This window comes from Nicotiana tabacum, chromosome 4 (assembly GCF_000715075.1).
Source record: "Nicotiana tabacum cultivar K326 chromosome 4, ASM71507v2, whole genome shotgun sequence".
NCBI lineage: Eukaryota > Viridiplantae > Streptophyta > Magnoliopsida > Solanales > Solanaceae > Nicotiana > Nicotiana tabacum.
Genome location: NC_134083.1, coordinates 125,927,692 through 125,947,542, shown reverse-complemented (window position 1 = coordinate 125,947,542; position 19,851 = coordinate 125,927,692).

The following is a 19,851-nucleotide window of genomic DNA, read 5'->3' as shown; positions in this document are numbered from 1 at the left end:
TAGATCATTTCATTAGTCATATCGCTTTTAAGTCCCAAAATACACATTTCTTATAGTTCAAGTGGAACAAGTGATCGAACACAACATATCTTGTTTAACATTCCCAACACTCATATACAACCCACATAATGTCTACAGAGCCTCTAAAGATACAAAAGAGAGTAAAGATGGTGTCAGCAATAAGGCCCCGGCTATACCTCAAAAAGTGATCATAATATAAACAAAATATACAATACATGACCCCGAAATGAAATAGGGCTCACCGAGTCCGCTGAGAAGATGATGCAGCACTATCTGTGATCCGCATTGTCTGTTATGTAACCACCTGCATCCATTTAAAGATGCAGTGTCCCCGGCAAAAGGGACGTTAGTACCGTCGAATAGCACTAGTATGTATAGCTAAACACCAACTCAATAGAATGAATAATAATACAAGAGAAACATTCAAGAATTCAGTAGGGGCTTCAAATAAATAATAAAACAACAAGTTAAGGATCATATACATTTTCAAGATAATTTTCATATTACTAGGTTAGGTGACTTTTAGTACCGATGTTCTACAATTCACAATACCTCTGTGTTCTTATATGGAGTCTGATCTCGGCCTGATCGGCCAGGCCATCTCATTTGAGACATTACCACAATTCCATTCATAATACAACTGTGTTCTTACATAGAGTCCGATCTCGGCCCGATCGGCTAGGCCATCTCATTTGAGACATTACCACAATTCCATTCACAATACCACCGTGTTCTTATACGGAGTCCGATCTCGGCCCGATCGGCTAGGCCATCTCATTTGAGACATTACCTTTTTCAGTCAATCATCTCACATCGTACTTCTTTCCTGTACTTTCGATTCATTGACACTAGTGATTACGATTACAAAGTAATTCTTGGCACATGGCCGTATTTCATAGTTCCAAGCCCATTTTCCACATTCAATATCATTATCAAAATCAATAAGGCTCCCCATTAAAGACATTAAATTCGCGTATGAGAAATTTGGGAATCTTAGGCACATAGAAGCTTTTCATACAATTTGGCATAACAACCTTTATTTCGATCTTGACATGAAGTCTCAACATTTCCAACACATATTTCACATTTTTAGACACATACTCAATGACAAGATAACATGATGAAGCATTTAGAATAAATATTAAACTTACATCCTTCAACACAAATACGTTAAAAATCGCCAATTCTATAACGATCAAAGGCTTACTCCAATTACGTGGACACTATGGGATTCGATCCTAAAAAGAAGGGGGTTTAGCCAACATACCTCAATTGAGCTTCTTAAAACCCTACGATGTTCCGAAATATTAGCAACTTCAATCTACTTTAGCAATATAACAAAATTGAACTAAAATTAGGAAGATGAACTTGGTTTTAGCTCATTTGAGCATACTATCAAACACTAGGTGTGCATCAATGTTTTAAGGCTCTTTTGTGGAAGATTCCATTTTTTTCAACCCATTCACTATCAATTTTAGCTCACAATCTTCCCACGTACTACAAGGATACATGTATGCAAGGTAAGCCCTCCCATCCCCATGAATTACCTTACTAATGGCCCATTCTAGTTACATTTTAAAATTAAGAGATTGGGTGATAGAATCTTACCTCTTAGGAAGAAGACCTAGGTTCCTCTCTTGATAACCTTCAAGCTTTAAGTGAGAATTGAAGAACAACTTGATGAAGATCACTTCTCCCTCTAGGACCCTCTCTCTCACTCTAGAAATATTAGAAAATATGCTCAAAATGGTCCATGGGGTGTGTTTTAACGAAATAAGGTCGGGTTTAAAACCCCAAAAATAAAGCTCCGAAACAGGTTCTGTGATCGCATAATCGATATGCGGACCGCATATCGGTCGCATAATCGGTGACCAAACAGCCAAAAAAATTGTCCGTGTATGCGGTCACTATGCGGCCCGCATAACTGTTCTGCGATCGCATAATGCATCGCAGAATAGTTATGCGGGCCGCATAGTCGACCGCATAATTGCTCTCAGACTGACCTAATAACTGCCTCACTCTGCGGCTATTATGCGGTCCGTAGAATGATTCTGCGATCGCATAATGGACCGCAGAAACGCGTAATTCTGCCAAACAGTTTCCTTTACTTTCAGATGCATCGTCTCTATATCGATCCACAAGACTCTAATAAGCTTGCTCGTGATTTATGAGACTCTTAGAAATTAGAGCTCTAATACCAACTTGTCACGACCCAAAATCCAATCAAAGGCTGTGGTGCCGCCTAACCCGCTTGCTAGGTAAGCCAACATTCACATAAATAAAGGATTTCAATTTTATTAAGCCATTAACTGTTTCATAACTCAAATATCAAAAGTGCATAAATATCAAACAAGGTCTACATGACCACAACTGTCTCACAAGCTCTCCTAAAACTCGGGTGTCACAGCTAGTCACAAGCATCTAATAAGAGTTATCAATTCATTTCAATACTGTTCTGGTGTGCAACTCGTTCCCAATATCAACTCATTAACATGCACAACTCATCACAACCAAATTTCTTAAACTCGACACAAAAGAAACTAAAGCGTATAGAACATCAAGGAACTACCAGTACTAACAGAGAAAAACCAATACCTCATATCCACAAACCTCTACAATTCATTAATACAAGAATAGCTAAAGGACTCATACAATCGGATATAACATAGTAGTGCAACAACTAATGTAAGGTAATAAAGGCAAGTAAAGACATGATATAATGAAGATATACAATTAATACAGGTAGGATCAAATAGCAGGTAAGCAGATATTGAACGAGAAATGAATGAATCGAAATAGGTAACAACTAAATGATAGATAACAAGTAAGGCATGAATAACAAGTAATCAAATATAGCAATCAAAGCATGTAACTAGTTATAACATGGAATAAATGATGACATATAGGTAAATAGCCCAACCCGCATGCTTTGACCCATGACATCGCATATACACTCGTTACCTTGAATATACGTCGTCTCCACACATAGTTCACATAACAAATCAACCAAACAAATCCTAATTTCTTCAAATCAAAGTTAAACATGACACTTACCTATTTATGCAATCAAATCAATAATCAACCACTGCGTTTTCTTTCGAACAAGCCTCCAAACCAGCCGAATCTAACCAATAATCATTCCAACAATTCAAAATAAACTTTAGAAACTACCCAAGGATGAAAAAGGTTCAATCTTTAGCTAAAGTGAAAAAGTCAACAAAAGTAAAGCCCGAACCTGCTTGGTCAAAACCCAAGATTCAGACCAAATCCCGATTAACCATCACCCCCGAGCCCAATTTTGTGATTTATTTCGTAATCTGACTTTAATTTGAGGTCTAAATTTAAATTTTAAAAATCCTTAAATTCTATCTAAAGCCTATAATTTCTTCTTTGAATTCATATATTTGATGTTAGAAATTCATAAAAAGTACTTAAAATTGATAAAACTAGTTAAAGGTGCTTACCAATTAATTTGGGGAGAAGAAGCTCTTCAAATATCACCTCTAAAGTGTTTAGGGTTGAGAAATGGTGTAAAATAAGCTAAGTCCCGATTTTTCCCTCTTTTACCCAGCCACAGGCGTCGCAATTGCGAATTCTTGTTCGCAATTGCGAAGCCCGCAAATGCGAAACATTGATCGCAAATGCGATCAGTGCATCAGAGCCACAAATATTACAAATACGACATAACCTTCACATTTGTGAAGGACACCCCCTCGCAAATGCGGTCCAAACTTCGCAAAAACGAAGCTCCCACACTCAACCAAGTGTCACAAATGCGACTCAAGGATCACAAAAGCGATCCCATACTAGATCGCAAAAGTGAAAGATTGATTGCAAATGTGAGCCCAACCCCCCGTTCCCACTTCACATTTGCGAACCTGACATCGCAAATGTGAGGCTCGCAATTGTGATCAGGGTTTTATAAATGCAAGACCTACAACTGGACACCAGCAACTACTGGGCACTAGCAGTTCCAAATCAGCCCGTAAGGTATCCAAAACTCACCCGAACCCCTCGGGATCCAAACCAAACATGCACACAACTGTAATAACATCATACAAGCTTTCTCTCTACCTCAAATCATCAAATAATGAGAATCGATTACCAAAACTCTAAATTTCAACTTAAAACTCAACTTTCACATAATGCGCTCGGCTCACTCGTGACCCCCACCAAATGTACGTACAAGTCCAAAAATATCATATGAACCTACCAGAATCGTCAAAACACCGATCTGAGGTCGTTTATAAAAAATGTTGACCGTGGTCAACTCTAGCCTCATTTTAATTTAAAAATTATATTTTCTTTTATATTTCATACAAAAGCTTTTGAAAAGCGACACAGACCATGTACATAAATCAAGAAACATCAAATGAAGCTATGAGAGGCCTTGGAACATAGAAATTAAGGCTAGTATTTAAATCAATCTATCGGGTCGTCACACAAGATCATAACTTTATTGTTTGGGGTTATTTCCTATGACTTTTATCTATATTATTAAGTTATTTTGGCTAGAATCGAGCAGTCCAGAGGTTGATTCATGCGGGAAGGAATTTTTAGAGTACTGATTTGGCTTGTTTAAGATAACTATCTTGCCTCACCTTGTGTGGGGAATAACCTATAGAATTTAGCCTTAATTGTATTTCTATTATGTGAAAAGTGACATATACATGCGATGACGAGCATGTACACGGCTGCTATGTGTGGCTTTTGACTGGATTAGACCGTAGACTATTAATATGCCTTAATTTGATAATAAACTTTGTATGAAACATGTTGAGACCACTTTGTGACTACTCGATCTTGATCACTATATTGACTTAGCCATAGTCATGCTTTAATTGTTTAGCACCTCTCCGCTCTTATGTTATTGTTATGTTCTTGTGAATTTTATTAATGAGATGTGAGCTTATATCTTGATGAAACGTAGGTATTATTATTTTTGTGATATTGTGGCATTTGTGGATATATTTAGGGGAATTATTGGGTGCGTTAGCACAAGGTCTTGTCGTGCGATTGTGTCTATTGTTGTACACGTCAGGCAAAATAAGGGCGGGTTATCTCAGGCTGCCCACGAGGTGAAATAAGGGTTGTGATATGCACGTGTGGCAAACTAAGGGAGGCATTTCATTGTTATATGAACATGTGGTGAAATAAGGGTGGCTCATGATGAAGTTATGTGATATTTCAGGGTGTCTTTCTTGATGTTGTTTTTATGTTGAGACGAGGTTGATATTTTGATCATATACTTGTTTCTTAAAGTTTCCGTCCTGCACCTCTAGGAGTTATTGGCTGTATTTGACATGCTATCACATGCTCCACTCTTATATGATGCTTTGTTGACAAAGATGGGTTTTACTATATTGAGTTTTTATCACAGGTTCGAAAGATATTGTTGTTATGGTTTTCAAATATACATTCCGGTGTCGGTTATTTTGACATATTGCACATGTTATTTGACTAGTGAGTGTCACATGACTTTAACCTCGTTACTACTCCACCGAGGTTATTCTTGGTACTTACTGGGTACCGATTGTGGTGTACTCATACTATGCTTCGGCTCATTTTTGTACAGATCCAGGTACTTCTGATCGAGGTGATCGATAGGGATGCATTGTTCTTATTGGAGACTTCAAGGTGTCCCTGCATGTTCTGTTCGCAGGCCTCGGAGTCACCTTCCTTACCTTATTTCTACTATTTTGTTGTATTTCAAATAATACTGTATTTTGAGTTATTCTCATGTAACCAGTTAGAGCTTGTGACTCTATACAACCTAGTTTTGGAGGTATGATTTGATTAACACCATTTTAGCTTGTATTACCTTTATTTTTGTGCTTATGTTAAACTCTGCTTTATTTTATTTGTGACGACCCGATAGGTTATTTTAAGTACTAGCCTTAATTTCATTGTTCAGAGGCCTCCTATAGCTTCTTTTGATATTTCTTGATTTGAGTGCATGGTACGTGTCGCTTTTCGGAAAGTTTTTATGTAAACTTTCAAAGAAAATGAGATTTTTGACTTAAAATAAGGCTAGAGATGACCACAATCAACATTTTTGATAACAACCTGGAATCAGTATTTTGACAATTCTGGTAGGTTCATATGATATTTTTGAACTCGTACGAATATTTGTTGGGATCCGGTGTGACCCAAGTGCATTTCGGCGCATTATGTGAAAAATTGTGAAAATTGAGTTTAAGTTAAAATTCTTGAGTTTTAATGAAAGATTCTTGTCATTTGTTGTTATTTTGATGATTTGGGGTAGCGAGCAAGTTTCTAGGATATTTTTGCACTCGTGTGCATGTTCGGTTTGGAGCCCGAGGGGCTCGTGTGAGTTTAAGAGGTGTTATGAATGGGTTTGGAACTACCGGTGCCCAACAGTTGCTGGTTTCTGATTGCAGGTCTCACAATTGCGAGAACCTGTTCGCAATTGCGAATCCCGCTTTTTCGATGTTGGACTCGCAATTGCGATATTTGGTTGGGGTGGTATTCTTCACAAATGCAAAGAACAGCTCACAAATGCGATCCTGAGTTTTCCGCTTTTGCGACATTTCTGTCACTTTTGCAATTCAGGGGTGGGCTAGCGGTCCTCGCAAATGCAATGGAGGGACCGCAGTTGCGATAGGTAACTAGTTCGCATATGCAAAAATTTAGTCACATTTGCAATATCTCATGCATTGTGGCACTGATAGTAAATGCGGATATCGCAATTGCGAACAAGATTTTTCTTCCCAAAATTCATTAGTAAGATACTCTAATTTATTTTCTATCAATTCCCCATTACTTTCCATGAATATCTTAACATCAAATGTATGAATTCCACTGTAGAAATTAGAGGTTTTGGGTTAAATTTAAGGACTTTGTAAAATTGCGATTTAACCCTCAAATTGAGGTCGGATTTCGAAACAAATCACATAATCGAGCCAAATATTTATATAGATCCCGGGGAGTTAAACATTCGAGGATGAATGTTTCTAAGGTAGGAAGGATGTTATATCCCGCATTTCGTACGTTAAAGTTTCGCCGTAAGTTAATCGACGTAAGCTCGGGAATGAGATTATTTTTGAGGTTATAAGTATTTGTGTTATTTGTAACAAGTGATAAGAGAGTTTCATGAAGATTATAGGGTAAACAAATCAAAGAATGAGTATTCGTTGAAATTTGTTAATTTGGGATAAAATACGGTCCAGGCTATAATACCCCGTATTTATAGACTAGTGTCATACAAAGTATCACATGACCATGATAGTAAGGTATATGAAGTGTATTAGTATTTAAGTAAATTGCGTGCTAGAATTAATTATGTGAATAATTGATTAATTGTGGGAATAATGTGGGAAAATAAGGAAATAATTATGGTATTAAATAGGATTAAGTATATAAGGATTTTTAATGGGCTTCCACATGGCATTAAGTTGGCCAAGGTTGGCACCAATGTGCATAGATGAGTCATAGCACTTGATGTGCATTGTTTACATGTGAAAGTGCAAGGCATATCCCTTAAGCCTTCATGTTATTCTTCTTTGTCAATTTGAGATATAGAAAAGATGTTGAAATTTTTACTTCCATTGTTGGGGATTCTCTTACTTTAGAACATAGCCAAAAACGTACACACATGATACTCCATATGTTCAACAACATAAAGTATGCCATGATTATAAGAAGTGCTTAGTTTTGTTCAAAGATTTAGAAGGAGCAAAAGTTGTTCTTGGCAAGATCAAGTAAAAGTATTTGATAAATTCGTCAAGTAAGGTATGTTAAAGATATCCCTTCTTTCCTTTTGGAATGATCCATATGATACAAACGAAACGAGCAAACGCACAACTTTCATAAATGTCTCTATTCATAGAAGCACTAGGGGTGCCTATGTTCTTGAATTCCCATGTGTCTTATTATTATATCTTTTGTTCATGGGTCTCAGAAAAATATGTGGTTAATAAAATTTATCCGTAAGCATATTGATCTTATGACATTCCGAGAAATCTTATTAACTTACTTCTTATGCATTTCATTCATTTATACATGTATATTGACCCATGACCAGATGATATTATATACACGTATATTATATGTATATGGGATATGGGAAAAGGTTACGATATTATATACGCACCACCATCTGATCAGTTGGTATACGTTGATGATTTCGCCCACAGAGGCCGATATGATATGATGGAATGCCCGTAGAGGCTTGATGATGTTATGTACACATATAACTATGCACGATACGACATTTATACACACATGCATGACTTTATAATATTTCAGGATTTACAAAGTTATTTAGACTTACAGGCGGATTCCTTTACTCCATGTTTCTTTTATGTATTTTATGTACTGATTTTCATGCCTTACATACTTGGTACATTATTCGTACTGACGCCTTATTTCCTGGGGCCTGCATTTCATGCCCGCATGTGCAGGTAGACAGGCTGGCGATCCCCCTTTTTAGGATCCTTGATCAGTGAGAGTTGGTGTGCTCCACTTGATCTGGAGCTGTTATTAATTTTGGTACGCTATTTTTGTATGTAGATATGGGTACGACGGGGCTCAGTCCCATCCTTCATACAGTTGTATACTCTATCAGAGGTCTATAGACAGTCATGTATAGTTGGATAGTATGTGGCCTTGTCAGCTTCTAGTTTTGGATATATAGTTGTCTATAGCAGCCTTGTCGGCTCGCCCTACCGTATTCCACATGTATATGTATACATGTCTTTTGGACATCTTTTCCTCACGTATGTTATTCACGTGATTCAGCAGTTTATTGACAGGTGTTATTCATGACCTACCCTTAATTCATGTTTATATCTTAGACGCATGCTTAGGGGTGTTCGACAGGTAGGACTCGGGCACTCGTCATGGCCCATCGGTTTGGGTCTTGACAGAACCTTTTTCATTTGTGGGTAGCTTCCAAAGCTTATTTTGAATTGTTTGATTGATAATTGGCTAGACTCGGTTTGTTTGGAGGCTTGTTCATAAGGCAAAGCTGCGATTGAATATTGATTTGGTTGTGGAGCGAAGTAAGTGTCTTGTTTAATTTTGATTTGAAGGAATTATGACTTGTTGGTCTATTTACTACATGAATTTTGTATGGGGACGGAGTATATGCAAGGCGACGAGTATATGTACGGTGTCATGGGTTAAAGCATGCGGGTGGAAATTATCTCATTGTACCGTTTTGTTTCATTTACTATACCTTCCGTGCCTTAGTTAGATTGATATTCCTTTAATTGTTCGCTTTCATGTTTATTGCTTATTTTGAGGTTGTTGGGATTTTGGATGTTGAGTTTACTTATCATGACACCATGGTTGAAGTTGAAATTTTCTTCCCAAACTTCTTTGACACTTTGGGTTAGTAGTGTAGCTTGGTGAGCAGGAGTGAAAAGCACGAAGGGTGTTGTCGTGCCTTATTTGCCTATTGTTATCATTGATTTAGTGAATGTGAGGATTAATGCATGAAGGGTAATGCCATGCACTTGATTGCTTTATTATCATTTATCATATAATGTGAGGATGAGAGTAAATGCACAAATGGTGATGTCGTGCCATTGCATTTATCATATCATGTGAGGAAGAGAGTAAAAGACCGAAGGGTGATGCCGTGCCATTGCATTTTTTATATTATATGGTGAGGGTGAGAGTAAAAGCACAAAGGGTGATATCATGCAATTTGATGATTCCATTGCTTTTACTTAATACCTGACTTGTGAATTTAATTTGGCGGTTTCGTTGCTTATTTCGGAAAGAGACATGCTTGGTGATTTCGTACTATTTGTTCCGGTTGTTGTCCCTTTTATATGCCCCTACACCATTACTTATACAAATGCCTTAATTATTTTTTTTACATTTCATTATATATATACATGCACAGCTTTTAAGTAGGTGTCTTGTCTTAGCCTCGTCACTACCTCGTCGGGATTAGGCTCGACACTTACTGAGTATATTAGGTCGGTTCTACTCATACTACACTTCTGCACTTCTTGTAAAGTTTTTGACGTTGGTTCCAGTGGAGTCCCCGAGATGTACTTAGCAGCTACCAGTACGTGATTCGAGGTAGAGTTGCACTCCGTTCCCAGACCCTAGAGTCATTTTCTATTTCTTTATATTGTTTCCTCTCATTTCGGACAGTGTTATATTTAGTTCAAACCTTGTATTTAGTTGGATGAAGACGCTCATGTACTTGTGACACCAAAGGTCTTGGGATAGTTTATGTTATGTCATCGGTCAATTATTAGATATCTATTGCTTTCCTTTTTATATTATTTGTTATGTTGGCTTGCCTAGCATTCGGTGTTAGGCGCCATCACGGCCCCACTGTGGGAATTTCGGGTCGTGATAGTTGGTACCTGATCACTAGGTTTCCTAGGTCTCACGATTCATGAGAAAGCTTAGTTGAGTCTAGAGGATCGGTACAGAGACGTTTGTACTTATCTTTTACTGGCTATAAGGCTTTAGGAAATTTCACTTCTTTCTTACTCTGTCGTGCGACTTTATTCTATCACTGAAGTTTGAATTATTCTATTCTTGTTGTCTCACTAATGGTGAGGACACACATAATATCCACAACCGATCAGGATCCGGAGATCCAGGTTGCTGCCACTACCAGGAGTAGAGGTCAGGGCCGAGGTAGGGCCAGAGCTCAGCCTATAGCACGCGCAACAACACCTATTGCAGAGCCTCAGATTGAGCAACAGGAGGAGACCCTGTTCGGAATGTGCCATTTGGACCAGCTAAGGTCTAGGAGGGGTTTATTGCTACCCTGGTACTTCAGGACGCTCTAGTCTGTCTTGGGCTGAAGAGGTTGGATAAGTTCACCAAGATATTTCCTATTCGATTTGGTGGAACACCTTCAGATGACCTAGAGGATTTCTTAGACTGTTTCCATGAGGTATTGCGCAATATGGGCATAGTGGAGTCCAATAGAATTGACTTCGCAGTATTTCATATGCATGGCTCGGACAAGAGGTGGTGGCAGGAGTATGTTCGAGGCAGACCAACAGGTTCACCTCCACTCACCTAGTATCAATTCTCATAGCTATTCTTGGAGAAGTTCTTCCCCTTTATTCTGAGAGAGGACTACCACAGCCAGTTTGAGCGCCTCTAGCAGGGTAGCATGACCATTACCCAGTACGAGACCAGATTTGTAGATCTATCATGCCATGCAGTTATTTTGATCCATACTGAGAGGGAGAGGGTGCAAAGATTTATTGATGGCCTTACTTATGGTATTCGGCTTCTGATGGCCGGAGAGACTGAGGATGATATTTCTTTTACTCGGATTGTGGAGATTGCTAGACAGATCGAGAGGATTCGTGGTCAAGGTAGAGAGGCAACATTTGAGAAGAGGCCTCATTATTTTGGTGGGTTCAGTGGTGCCTCATCTAGAGGCAGGGGTTCATTTGGTAGAGGCTATCCCTGCAGGCTGATTCAGTTAGCACTTCAGGTATCACATAGTGCTTTGGGCAGTTGTGGTTTTTATGGGTCTCATCCTGAACAACTAGAATACATCACACCTTCAGCTCCGGTTAGTGCACCTCTGATTCACAGTTACCAGGGTGGTTATTCAGGTCGACAGGGTCAGTTCCAAGGTTAGCAGTCACGGTAGCCAAGTACTTGTTATACTTGTGGAGATTCGAAGCATGTCGCGAGGTTTTGCCCAGGTAACAGAGCAGTATGCCACACCAGGGTACTCGTGTCATGGTTCCGACACTAGTTTCTCCACCGTCCGATCATCCAGCTAGAGGCCGGGGCAGGCATCCCGGGGTGGTGGTTAGACCATTAGAGGAGAAGTCCAACCAGGTAGAGGCCGTAATTGAGGTGGAGGTCATACTGGTGGGGCTCATCCATGTTTCTATGCATTTCCAGCTAGACCTGAAGCAGAATCATCTGATTTGGTCATCACAGGTGTTGTTCTGGTTTGCCATAGAGATACCTCAGTTTTATTTGATCCGGGTTCCACTTATTCGTATGTGTCATCCTATTTTGCTTCATATTTGGATATGTGTTGTGATTCCTTGAGTGCCTCTATTTATGTGTCTACACCTGTATGAGATTCTATTATGGTAGATTGTGTTTATCACTCATGTGTGGTCTCTATCGGGGGTTATGAGACTAGGGTAGACCTTCTATTACTTATTATGGTAGATTTTGACGTGATCTTGGGCATGGACATGTTTTCACCATATCACGCTATTCTAGATTGTCATGCTAAGATGGTGACGTTGGTGATGCCGGGATTGCTGAGACTGGAGTGGAGGGGTTTATTGAGTTATGTGCCTAATAAGGTAGTGTCTTATTTGAAGGAACAATGGATGGTTTACAAGGGGTGCTTAGCATACTTAGACTTTGTGAGGGATGCCAGTGTTGATACTCCTACCGTTGAGTCAGTTTCAGTAGTGAAAGACTCCCAAGATGTGTTCCCAGCAGACCTATCGGGCATGCTGCCAGTTAGGGATAACGATTTTTGTATTGACTTGGTGTTGGGCACTCAACCCACCTCTATTCCACCATGTCGCATAGCACCAGTGGAGTTGGTTTGGAAGAATTAAAGGAATAGCTTCAAGAGTTGCTTGATAAGCGTTTCATCAGACCGAGCGTTTCGTGTTGGGGTGCTCTAATTTTATTTGTGAAGATAAATATGGCTCCGTGAGGATGTGTATTGACTACAGACAGCTGATCAAGGTTACAATCAAGAACAAGTACCCACTATCGCATATTGATGATTTGTTTGACCAGCTTCAGGGTACTAAGGTGTTCTCGAAGATTGACCTGAGATCGGGATATCATCAGTTGATGATCTGAGCTTCACACTTTCCGAAAATGGCTTTTAGGACCGCTATGGCCACTATGAGTTTCTGGTGATGCCTTTTGGGTTGACCAATGCCCCAATAGCCTTTATGCACTTGATTAACAACGTGTTCTAGCCATACCTTGATTCCTTCCTCATCGTGTTCATTGATGACATATTGGTGTACTCTCGCAACTTGGAGGATCATGAGTAGCACTTGAGGATCGTGCTCCAGACCTTGAGGGAGAAGAAAGTATATGCTAAATTCTCCAAGTGCGAGTTTTGGCTCGATTAAGTGGAATTCTTGGGCCACATGGTGTCCAATGAGGGAATTAAAGTGGATCCGAAAAAAGATTGAGGCAGTTCAGAACTGGATTAGACCTGTATCAGCTATAGAGATTCAAAGTTTCTTGGATTTGGTGGGTTATTATCGTAGTTTCGTGGATGGTTTTTCATCCATCGCAACTCTTTTCAGTTGGTATGATGAGTGTGAGTGAGCTTTCAAAAGCTCAAGACTACATTGACTACAACCCTAGTGTTGGTGTTGCCTACAGGTTCGGGATCCTACACCGTGTATTATGATGTATTGGGTATTGCACTTGGCGTAGTGTTGATGCAGGATGGTAGGGTGATTGCCTATGCATCTCATAAGTTGAAGGTTCATGAAAATAATTACCCTGTACGTGATTTAGAGTTGGCAACCATTGTTCATGCGTTGAAGATTTGAAGGCACTATCAATACGACGTTCTATGTGAGGTCTATACCGACCTTAGGAGTCTCCAACACTTGTTCAAGAAGAAGGACCTTAATTTGTGTAAGTGGAGATGGTTAGAGTTGTTGAAAGACTATGATATCGCTATATTATATCATCCGGGGAAGGACAATATAGTGGCTGATGCATTAAGTAGGAGGGCTGAGAGCATGGGCAGTTTGGCATACTTACCACCAGTAGAGAGGTTGGATGTTTCGGAGCCTAGCCGGGTTCTTATTTGCGCTGTGGCACAATCCTCGTTGTTGGAGCATATCAATAATCGCCAATTTGATGATCCTTACTTGTTGGTGTTGAGGGACACGGTGCACCAGGGTGGTGCCAAGGAGGCTGTGATTGAAGATGATGGTATTCTGCAACTTCAAAGCAAAATTTGTGTTCCAAATGTTGATGGGTTGAGATAGTTGATCCTTGAAGAGGCTCACAGTTTGCGCTATTCCATTCACCCAGGTGTCACAAAGATGTATCGTGACTTGAAATAACACTATTGGTCACGGAGAGTGAAGAAAAATATTGTTGCTTATGTCTCTTGGTGTTTGAACTGTCAACAGGTGAAGTACGAGCATCAGAAACCGGGTGGGTTGACTCAGAGATTGGAGATAGCAAAGTGGAAGTGGAAGCACATCACTATGGATTTTGTGGTAGGCTTGCCATGAACCTTAAGGAAATATGACGTAGTCTGGGTTATTGTGGACCGGTTGACTAAGTATGCACAGTTTATCCCAGTGATGACTTCCTATTCTTCAGAGCGGTTGGCTCAGATTTACACCCTGGAGATTATCCGCATGCACGTCATGCCTATTTCCATCATTTCTAAACAAGGCACGTAGTTCACATCGCATTTTTGGAGAGTCATGCAGCGTGAGTTGGGAAAGTAAGTTGAGCTGAGTACTGGATCATTGCTACCAATAGATGATCTAGTAAGACAAAGCCTTGAACCGGGTAACCCGTCATGGGAAAGCACCTTGGTAGCTTTGCCCTCTCACAGAGCCATCGGTATCCCTGATAGAAAGAATCAAACGTCGAATGGTCCGAATGAATGCTACATCAGGAGCCGAGTTTACTTCACTCCCGGTGACCTACCGTCGTAACAGCTGCATTTCATCCTCAGATGAACGGACAGTCTGAGCGCACTATTCAGATATTGGAGGACATGATGGGGGCATGTACAATAGATTTTGAGGGTCAATGGGACCAGTTTATACATCTAGCGAAGTTTGCCTACAACAACAGCTATCAGTCGAGCATCCAGTTGGCTTCGTACGAGGCCTTATATGGGAGGGGATGTCGTTCGTTGATTGGTTGGTTTGAGCCTGGAGAGGCTAGATTGTTGGGCACTGATTTTGTCTGTGATGCTATGGAGAAGGTTAAGGTGATTCAGGAGCGACTTCGCACAGCTCAGTCCAGGCAGAAGAGTTATGCGGACCGGGAGGGTCAAGATGTGGCTTACATGGTGGGTAAGAAGGTTCTTCTTCGAGTGTCTCTTGTGAAGGATGTGATGTGGTTTGGGAAGAAGGGAAAGTTGAGACTGAGGTTTATTGGCCTGTTAGAGATCTTGGAGATAGTTGAGGATGTTTCTTATAGGCTTGCCTTGCCTCCTAGCCAAGCAGGGGTACATCTGGCATTTCATGTCTCTATAATTCGGAAGTACCATGAGGACATATCACATGTTTTGGACTTCAAAACGGTTCAACTTGATGAGAACTTGGCCTATAAGGAAGAGTCACTGGCTATTCTAGACCGAGAGGTTCATAAGTTGATATCCAAGAGTTTTCCTTCTGTGAAAGTGAAATGGAGATGTCAGCTTATGTGGGAGTCTGAATCCGATATGTGGAGTAGATACCCCCATCTTTTTACCCGTCTAGGTACTTTTCTAAGTCCGTTCGAGGACAGACATTTCTTTTAGAGGTGGATAATGTAACGACCCGATAGGTCATTTTGAGTAGTAGCCTTAATTTTAGTATTCCGAGACCTTCCATAGCTTTATTTGATGTTTCTTGATTTGCGTGTATGGTCCATGTCTCTTTTTGGAATTTTTTTATGTAAACTTTTATAGAAAATGAGATTTTTTGACTTAAAATGAGGCTAAAGTTGACCGCGGTCAACATTTATGGTAAACGACCTCAGATCGGTATTTTGAAGATTCTGGTAGGTTTGTATGATATTTTTGGACTCGCACGCATGTTTGGTTGGGGGTCCGGGATGACCCGAGCGCAGTTTAGCACATTATGTGAAGAATTATGAAAATTGAGTTTAAGTTGAAATTCTTGAGTTTTAATGATTGATTCTTGTAATTTGATGTTATTTTGATGATTTGAGGTAGCGAGCAAGTTTGTAGGATGTTATTACACTCTTGTGCATGTTTGGTTTGGAGCCCGAGGGACTCGGGTAAGTTTTGGAGGTGTTACAGATGGGTTTGGAACTGCTGGTGCCCAACCGTTGCTGGTTTCTGATTGCAGGTCTCGCAATTGTGAGAGCCTGTTCATAATTATAAGTCCCGCTTTTGCAAAGTTAGACTCGCAAATGCGATATTTGGCTGGGGGTGGTATTCTTCGCAAATGCGAAGAACATGTCGCAAATGCGATCCTGCGTTTTCGCTTTTGCAATATTTCTATCGCTTTTGCAATTCAAGTCGGGGCAAGAGGTCCTCACAAATGCGACGGAGGGGCCACATTTGCGATAGGTAAGCAGTTCGCATATGCGAACATTTGGTCGCATTTGCGACATCTCATGCACTGTTTCGCAAATGCGGATATCGCAATTGCGAATAATAGTACGCAAATGTGACGTCTGCAGCTGGATAAAAGACGGAAAAGTCGGGATTTAGCTCATTTTACACCATTTCTCAATCCCAAACACTCTAGAGGCGATTTTTGAAGAACATTTCATCCCAAATTCATTGGTAAGCAACTCTAATTCATTTTCTATCAATTTCCTATTATGTTTCATGCATTTTTAACATCAAATATATGAATTCCATGGTAGAAATTAGGGGTTTTGGATAGAATTTAGAAATTTTATAGAATTGAGATTTAGACCTCAAATTGAGGTCGAATTTCGAAATAAATCACATAACCGAGCTCGGAGGTGAATGTGTAATCGAGTTTTGGTCCAAATCTCGAATTTTGACCTAGCGGGCACGGGGTTAACTTTTGTTGACTTTTTAAAAAAGGATCAAAATTGAACCTTTTTCATTTTTGGGTAGCTTCTAAATCTTATTTTGAATTGTTTGATCGATAATTGGCTAGATTCGGTTAGTTCAGAGGCTTGTTCAAAAGGCAAAGTCATAATTGATTGTTGATTTAGTTGTGGAGCGAGGTAAGTGTCATATTTAACTTTGACTTGAGGGAACTAGAACTTGTTGGTCTATTTTCTACGTGAATTATGTGTGGGGACAGAGTATATGCACGGTGACGAGTATATATACATTGTCATGATAAAGCATGCGGGTGAAAATTATCTAATTGTACCGTGTTATTTTATTTACTATGCCTTCCATGCCTTAGTTAGATTGCTATTCCTTTAATTATTCACTTTCGTGTTTATTGCTTATTTTGAAGTTGTTGGAAATTGGATGTTGAGTTTACTTATCATAATACCGTGGTTAAAGTTAAAAATTGCTTCCCGCATTGCTTCACACTTTGGGTTATTATTGTTACTTGGTGAGGAAGAGTAAAAAGCACGAAGGGTGTTGCCGTACCTTATTTGCATTTTGTCATTATTGATTTAGTGAATGTGAGGATTAAAGCACGAAGGGTGATGTCGTGCACTTGATTACTTCATTATCATTTATCATATCATGTGAGGATAAGTATAAAAGCACGAAGGGTGATGTCGTACCATTGCATTAATGATACTGTGTGAGGAAGAGAGTAAAAGCACGAAGGGTGATGTCGTGCCGTTGCATTTGTTATATTATATGGTGAGGATGAGAGTAAAAGCACGAAAGGTGATGCCGTACAATTTGATGATTCCATTGCTTTTACTTGATACTTGAATTGTGAATTTAATTTGACGGTTTCGTTACTTATTTCAGAAAGAGACATACTTGGTGATTCCGTACTATTTGTTTTGGTTGTTGTCCCTTTTATATGCCCCTACCTCATTATTTCTTATAAATGCCTTACATGTTTTTTAATTGCTGTGTGTGTGTGTATATATATATATATATATCTACTTAGGTTTTAGTAGGTTTCTTGTCTTACCCTCGTCACTACCTCGTCGGGGTTAGACTTGACACTTAGTGAGTACATTGGGTAGGTTGTAATCATACTACACTTCTGCACTTCTTGTGCAAATTTTGATGTTGGTACCAGCGGAGTCCCGAGAGGTACTTAGCATCTACCAGTCCGTGATTCGAGGTAGAGCTGCACTCTGTTCGCAGAGCCTGGAGTCATTTTCTAGTTCTTTGTATTGTTTCCTCTCATTTCGGATAATGTTGTATTTATTTCAAACCTTGTATTTAGCTGGATCTAAACACTCATGTACTTGTGACACCAAAGGTCTTAGGATAATTTATGTTATGTCATCGGTTAGTTATTAGATATTTATTGCTTTCCTTTTTATATTATTTGTTATGTTAGCTTGACTGGCATTCAGTATTAGGCGTCATCACGGCCCCGCGGTGGGGATTTCGGGTCGTGACACTATCATGTTTTGTTGCTTTAAATATTGACAAGTGATCAGCTTATCTAATTTTAGAGACTGGGTGCCATCACGACCCCTATAGTGGGTTTCGGGTCTTGACACTTCCATCGATGTGATTTCTCTGCCATGACCAGAATTCTAGTTGACATCGATATTCTTCTTGATAATGCAATAAAAATTTAAAAAATATCTTCAAATTTGTAAAAAAAAAAAGTAGTCTTCTTTTTGCAAAAACAATCATGATTTCATAACTTGGAAAAAAGTTTTTGGGAAGAAATTTCAACCATTTTTCTAACCAAACGTGATATTGTTTAGGTGACTTAGCTTTAAATAAGATCAAGGAAAATGATGATTCACTATTAGTTAAATCCATCCCTAACTATTAGAAAATAATGACAAAACATAAATTGTAAAATAAAATAATAATGATAATTAAAGAAACTATAAGCAAAAATTTCAAATGATGTATCTTGTGTAAATTAATTGTTTGAAACTATCATAAAATAATAAACAAATTCTTAAGAGTAAATTCCTAGAAATGAAAATTATAAATTAAGAAAACGAAAATGATAAATAATGGGAAAAAAAAAACAAATTTACAATAAGATAAAATGGTCTCTTATATACTCCTCTTTCATGTCTCAATTTTGGCTCTAACAACTACAAATACAAATTCCACTAAAGCAACCTCCTGGACATTTAAGAGGACATTTATCTGTACAATCACTATTCTGCTTGCAAGGACCAACATCCGTCCTTAAAAAACTATCTCTTGCGAGGTATGCTGGTGGCTCATCGCATATACAAGTTCCTTCTAAACAAAGTAGAATTCCTCGTTTGCAAGATGCAGGAGTACAATCTTTCGTAGTTTGACACTTCTGAACTTGTCTTTACAGTACCATATATGATGGTGAACCTGTGAAACCATATAAAATGTTAAGTGATCAACAATAAAATTCATTGGCAACATATAAATATTAAATGTGCAGATGTTCTTCAAGTAACTACTATATCTATCAAAAATGTCCATTCTATTATTATCAATATCTTGTGCTCTGAGATGAGCTTGTCAAATTCGAATAAATAGAATTAAAAAATTTATTCTTTTGTCTTTTATTCATGAAATTGGATATGCATGCTACTATATGAGGTTTAAATCACCTCCTCCTATTTATGGATATATTTTTTACCAGCACAAGAAGAGAAAAAAAGAAGACACTTTAATGAAAAAAGGGAGAGAGGAGAAAAACCTAACCTAACAAAAACAAGAATATAAGAGGGAACACAATGCTTGATGCCTTCTCCATTTTCTATACTGGTATATTTCACTGATGGTTTCTTTATAATTTGTGTATGAAGTTACTGCATATCTTGAGATATATATGTATAGACGATGCAGCAACAACTTACCTAATAAATGCACTTCTTAAATGTTAAGTTTTTAAGGTAGTAGGGGACAAAAGGAAAGTAATCAACTTTTTTAGAATGGGAATGGAAACAAATTTAAATTTGCTCGTATTTAAGATTTTTATTTTATTATAAGATATTAAGAACCAAATCTGCTTTTATAACATTACCATTTCTTTGATTATAAAATTTGTATACATACAAAAAACAAACTAA